The sequence below is a fragment of the Carassius carassius genome, chromosome 44, assembly GCF_963082965.1.
Source record: "Carassius carassius chromosome 44, fCarCar2.1, whole genome shotgun sequence".
Taxonomy (NCBI): domain Eukaryota; kingdom Metazoa; phylum Chordata; class Actinopteri; order Cypriniformes; family Cyprinidae; genus Carassius; species Carassius carassius.
This window is the reverse complement of record NC_081798.1, coordinates 2,957,878-2,965,239: the sequence shown is the minus strand read 5'-3', so window position 1 is coordinate 2,965,239 and position 7,362 is coordinate 2,957,878.

The window sequence follows — 7,362 nt, the reverse complement described above, 5'->3', positions numbered from 1 at the left end:
GGTCCAGCAGTGTAGCCAGTGCCAAGTCTCTAAAACTCTCATAACCTCCACATCTGGAGTGCAGACCTTCTTGCAGATGTGAGCCTATGAGCCAAAACAGGAGAAACACATATTTATAATAATGACAATAATATGACAGTTATGGCCAATCACATGGGTAGTATGGTCATTGTGGCCTACCTAATTGAACAGTTGATTCCTGCGTTGCATTTCCTTTTTTCTGTGCAAGCTTGTGCTGCAACATCCTGTACAGTGGTATAAGCTTTGAAGCAGACACTCTCTTTTCCTCTGACATCTCTGTTGTTGCGAGTTTGAATGGTTGCAGTATTGACAATGATTGTTCAATAATGTCATAATCAATACTTGTCAGGGGAGCAGTATCATTGTTTAAGTTGGAAAGTGCAGCAGCCACTGGTTCACGTTGGTCATACAAGCGCTGTAGCATGTCAAATGTGCTGTTCCATCTCGTGTCAACCTCCTGTATCAGTTTCAGAGTTGGTCTTCCCATCAAGCTCTGCATCTCCACAAGCTTGTCCTTTGCTTTGCAGCTGGATCTGAACAACCCCACTATCTTTCTGGCCTTCTGGCGTATTTCATTGATGACTGGGGTTTGATCTAGTGCCTTTTTCACAATCAAATTTAAAGTATGAGCAAAACATGGGACATGGCGAAGGTGGAGTAGCTGGGCACTTTGGATCATGTTAGATGCATTGTCAGTCACCATGCACTGAACTTTGGAGGTTATTCCCCACTCAGCCATTAGCAAGGCTTTAGCCTCCATGAGATGCTGGGCTGTGTGGGTTTGGTAAAACCTCCTTACACCCAGTACAACAGTTGCCATTTTTGCCTCTGGTGTTATGTAATGGCAAGTCACACCAAGATATCCATCCATATTAATGGAGGACCACATGTCAGCTGTAAGGCTAACAAATTCGGCCTTTTGTAGGTCCCCCATTGTCTTCTCCTTGGCTTTGTTGTACTTTTCGCTGACCATTATTTTAAGCACCTTCCGGGATGGGAGGACATAGCTTGGATCAAGCATGTTCACAAATGCCCTGAATCCCCCATCGTCCACGATGGTGAAGGGCTGCAGATCCTTCACCACCATGTTTATAAGAGCCTCATCCAATTCCCTCTGTCTGACTTTTAAAAGAGAAGACAAAACATACTTTCAGACAAATACATTGGAAAAATACAGCTTCAATTAGTGCACATCTATTAAAAGTATAGCCTACTGGTTCATTATTTGGAAACCTTCCAGTGTTTATAATCAGTGCTTTATATAACTTATAAACTTTATAAACAGTGTCCCAAAAGGTTGTAATTATATTTCAATTATAATTATATCCCAAACAATGCATACCTTGCTTAGATGGCCCAGCAGTGTCAGTAGCAGGCCTAGGTACAGGGGGAATGCCATCCTCTGCACCCTGCAAAATGGCAGGATGAGTGCTCCTCAAATGGCGCATAATGGATGATGTATTGTTGCAGTAGGCTAGCTGCCGATCACAATACACACATCTCACTTTATTTGGGGTTTCTAAATGGAAATGCTCCCACACCACAGATGTACGGCATCTCTTCTGGGGAGCTTCCATTTTATCTATCTATCCAAATCTATCTATCTATATATGAATCGATCTATGTATCTAGATATGTATCTATAATCTATGTATCTATATATGTATCTATCTATAATATATGTATTTATATATGTATCTGTAATCTATCTATATATGTATCTATCTATTAATCTAGCTGTCTATATATATTTATATCTATGCATCTATTAATGTGTCACTATATGTATACTCTGTCTGTCTCTAGCCTCTCAGTCAATGTGTTGTGTAAATTTAAATGTAAGTCTAAATTGGCTATAACTAATCAAATCGCACTATGTCACTATATCACCAAAAAGCCGCTATCTCAAAGTCAAACTCCTCTCACAAAAACCCACGAGGTCAAAATGCGTTTATTTCACTTTTATACAGATGTGCGATTGTGTGGTCTGTTCCCGACCGTTCCAATCAAACGCTGATTCGGCGGACCACACCTGATGAAACAATTTTTTTTTTTTTTTTTTATTAAACTTTAATATACAAGTACATCAAGTACAGATTTTGTGTACAAACAGTAACAATCACGGCAGGGGAGAAGACAACTAAGATAACATACAATAAAAGAAGAAAAAATAAATAAATAAACAAATCATACAAATGCATTGTAAAGCAGAAACATTGTATGTGACCTAACAGCTTTCTTATTCGTAGAGCAGGAAATGGAGGAGATGTATTGTTTTACATTAACGGAAAGTTCAATAAAGGTAGGTTTCTTATTCTGGAATTTCGATTTATGAATGTAAAACTTGGTCAAAATAATAATTAGATTGATTAGATAAAACTCAGAGGTAAAGTTCATGTCATGGGTAACAAAACCAAACAGTACATTTTCCCATTTCAGCATAAAGTCAAGATAAATATGGTCACCTGATGAAACAATTAGTGAAACACTTCGAGGCTTCGTTTGGTCATAGTCACGTGACATGGGTGTTTCGAATCACGCTTCGGATCAGTGTTTCGACACATCTGCGCTTCGGGATCTCGCAAAGCTTCGGAACGACTGTTTCGCTTCAGCCATCCTTATTTGAAGTATTAAATTGTTTTAACATGGGATGATTGTTTTAATATGAATAATAAAGGTGTTTTAATGTGTGTATTTTCAGCTCTACGGGGCCCATTTGTTGCTCTTGTTGTATTTGATTTTTTTTTGGTTTGTTTGTGTTTGTTTTTTTTGGGTATATTGTCTAGTCCGCCCGAGTGCTTGAGCTGGTAATCGGGCCCAAAAGAAATGGGAAAGGCCTTTGGGGCGGACTAGTTTTCTTTTTCCTTTTTTGTTTTGTTTTGTTTGTATATTGTTTGTTCCCCAACTATTTATTACTGCAGCACGAGGATGCTACAGGTCTAGTGTTTGAACAGAGGAGCTACTTTTTTGCATGTATTTTACTTTGAACTAACTGAGTGATTCACAAGGTTTTGTTTCATGAATTTAACTTATGGGTTTATTTTGATTTTCTTTTTGCTTTGTGGTGTAAAGGCTCCCTCTGTTCGGGTAGCTTTTGATGAAAGCATCCTCGTGTGTGTAATATCTTTGCGTAAGCTTGAAATAAATCTTGGGTATTTTTCTATACAATGAACCTGAGTTGTGCTTTGGTTTTTTTAGGGTGGGGCATGTAACATTGAGTGCTGTTTTGTATTTTTTTTTATTTATTATTATTTTAGTGTGGGAGTCATTAAAGGGATTTAAAATTAATATTCAATCGATTATTTTTTAAATAATATGTAATATTCTCTCTCTTTCTCCCCCCAGCCTTCTCTCGATATTATATTACGCAAGTAAAGTTAATAGCTTAATTACTTTACATTATTATTATTGTTTAATTATATATATAGATGTATGTCTTTTTTTATGCCTATATGTGTCCCTGGACCACAAATGTCCTGTCATAAGGGTAATTTTATTTTTAATTGCACCATCTGTATCATTTAAGCTATGTATCATCAATATTGTGAATAAATAAGCTTTCTATTGATGTGTAGTTTGTTAGTATAGTGTACAAAAAAATCTAAATGTTGAGAATATCACCTTTAAAGTTGTCCTTACTGATGCATATTACTTATCAAAAATTAGGTTTTGAGATATTTCTGGTACAAAATATCTTCATGGAACATGATCTATACTAATGATTTCTGGAATAAATAAAAATCTGTGATTTTGACCCATACAATATATTGTTGGACATTGCTACAAATGGTCTTGTGGTCCAGGGTCAGGTATAGTAAATTGCGCAGTACTACATTTTATATAAGATTGTTGCAATTATTGTGTTAAATAAGATGATGATAATAATAAGAAAATATTCTCTACACTAACTTTATTTTGGTTGGTTTCATTAAAATTCGTCATAGCCTGAGACCACAATCAAATCAACAATCACTTCACAGACAGCAGAGACACACTGAGACTGTGGCAAGCCATTCAAACCATCACTGACTCCAAATCGCTGCCACAGGCCTGTGATGATGACACACCCCTCCCAGATGCACTCAACCACTTTTATTCACAGTTTGACATGCAGAATGACACACCTGCACAAAAACTGCCCATACCGCCCAACAACCAGGCGCTCTGTCTGTCTCCAGCCGCCTTAAGGAAGACCCTATCTAGGGTTAACCCATGCAAGGCTGTGGGTCCTGACAATATACCTGGCTGTGTACTGAAAGACTGTGCTGCGCAGCTGACAGATGTCCTAACAGAGATCTTCAACACCTCGCTGAGCAAGGCAGTCGTCCCCACATGTCTGAAATCCACAACTATCATTACGGTACCAAAGAAATCACCTGTGTCCTGTCTAAATGACTACCATCCCATAGGACTGACTCCAATCATGATGAAGTGCTTTGAGAGGTTAGTGATGCACATCAAAACCACCCTCCCCAACACACTCGATCCAGTTTGCATACCATCCAAACCACTCTACAGACGATGCAATTTCTTCCACCTAATTAAGAAACTAAACCTGCTGGGCTGAAATACCTCCCTCTGTAATTGGATCCTGGACTTTCTAACTGGAAGACCTCAGACAGTCCATGTCGGCCACAACACCTTGAGCACTACCACACTGAGCACAGGTGCTCCACAAGGCTGTGTGCTCAGCCCGCTGCTCTTCACACTGCTGATCCATGACTGCACTGCCAAGTTCATCTCCAACCGCATCATCAAGTTTGCAGATGATGCAACGGTGGTAGGTCTCATCAGCAACAGCGATGAAATGCACTACAGAGAGGAAGTAGTAGAGCAGGCTGAATGTTGTGGCACTAACAACTTATCCCTCGATGTAAGACAAAGGAGGTTGTGATAGACTTCAGGATAAACTCAGTTGACCACCCCCCACTGACTATCGACAGCTCAACTGTGGAGAGAGTCAGCAGCACTAAATTCCTGTGGGTGCACATCACAGAGGATCTCGCCTGGACCACCAATACCATGTCACTCTCCAAGAAGGCACAACTGCCCCTACGCTTTCTCTGATGGCTGAAAATAGCAAGTCTCCCTACACCCATCCTCACCACATTCTAGGGGCACCATTAAGAGTCTTGTATGGGAACTGTAGTGCAACTGACCGCAAGACCCTCCAGCGGACAGTGAACACAGCTGCAAAGTTCATCGGTGCCCCTCTCCCCTCCATCCTGGAAATTTTTCTCACACGATGCTCCAGCAAAGCCAACAGTATCATGAAGGACCCCACCCATTCCTCCCACAGTCTCTTCCAGCTCCTACTATGAGGAAGACGATAACTGAACATCAGAGCCTGCTCCGCCAGACTGCTCAACAGCTATTCCCCCAGGGTGTGAGAGCCCTAAACTCAAATCACCTCGCCCTCCTCTGAAACCCCACACAAACCCCCTACCTCCTGAAACATGGGCCATCTCACCCCCTCCACCACATCAAAGAAAGAAACTGTATGAAACTTTTTTTTTTTTTCTGTGCAATTCGAAGTGTGCTACATACAGACGAGGGCCTGTGCAAACCACCTGTAGTAACACACTCTCCTCTTTGCACTCTAGACACTTTTCACACACTGCTGTGTGTACATAATCCCAAAAAATACTCCGTTATATGTGCTTTTTTAATGCTCATGCAATAAAAATCATCTTGCACTGCTCCCCAGCCAGCTGCTTGACTTACAATGTTTTTCTTTGCATATGTACAGTATTATGCGAAACATTCGTATAGTCTGTATTTTTTTAGTTTATGTATAGGCAAACATACTATATATAGTTTGTTTATAAATCTGTCAGTAGGTTAGTTGTGTTTGGTTTATACTGTTTTATTTTATTGTTGTATGTCTGTATTTCTATAGCACCGTGGTCCTGTGAGGCACGACATTTCATTCCACTGTATACACACATGTAGTGGAATGACAATAAAGATCAACTTGAACTAATATAATGAACTTTTAAAACCAGAGGTATAAAATCATTTGTTTTTTATAATTTTAAGTGTTTTGATTACAGATTCACTGAACAGTTCCCTGCTTAAGAAGTCACAATCAATTCAAGAAGAGTTAGAGTATTTAATTATTAAAAAAATAAAAAATAAATCCTAGATCAGGTGAAACACTGAAAATACATTTGGTCACATTAAACTGATAACTAGAGAAGAAAACAAAAACAAACAAAGAAAAAATAAAAATACTGCAGAAACATAACTGCAAATTAATTAAAAAAATGTAAACTGTGACACAGAATAACACTAGGCAGACCCTTTAAACACAACCACACATACAGTAAAACACACAAACCCCACAGACTTACAGTAATATAAAAATTTAAGAATGGAAAGAGCCTATTGTATATTAGAATATTACTGCTCATCAAAATGTGTAATACCTATATGTGAAATCTGTCAATGTCTAAAACAAAACAATGAAGCCTTGATTGTCTTGCCATATAGTTCTCACTACCACAATCACTTACATTACCACAAAAACATTACCAAATATTCAAGGGGTTTTATATCCATGGCTGATTAGGAAATACAGAGGGGATACAGACTTTGTGTGTGTTCCTATTCCAAAAATTGTAGAGAAAATTTTTATGATTAAAAACAATGTTCTTCATTCACATTTTTGTGATAAAATAAATTCATAAATGAAGCACTAATAGTTTCCGTTACACAATGCAAGTCAGAGAAGCAAATCAGTAAAACACAGAGAAGCAAACACAGCCAAAATGAAAATGTAGGGTTTAAACTATAGTTTTTTAACCACCGAATAAGAACTGACACTGCCCCGGTGCTCCAGGAGCTGTGCAAAAGTAAGATGCTTATAAAGCAAACATGTTATCTTAACAAATGTGCTTCAGATCAAACCAGTTTCAGGTATCAAAGGATAGAAAACAATACTAAAATAAGGTTGTAATACTGGTGACAACATCAGCGTGGAAGGTAAACATTTATCTTTGTTTTGCAGTGGCTTGTTTTGGATTTGTGGACTCTTTCTGATAGTAGTTTATTGTTCTAATCAGAACAAACTACTTGTGAGAACAAGCATCCTGCTGTAGATGAACTATTAATACACTTCAAAAGAGCAGTTCACCCTGGATAGGAGGATCATAGAGACCCAAAATTTGCATTGTTGAATTGTTGCAAAAGTTAGAGTAACACTTACAAGTCAACATTAAATGACACCCACAACCCCTCTACTTTCCTAATGTGGTGCAAATTTAAAAACATGTACCCATTGTTAAAACAGTTTACAGTAGATTATGAATGACTCCCCCCCCCTCCTGGCACACAACCACT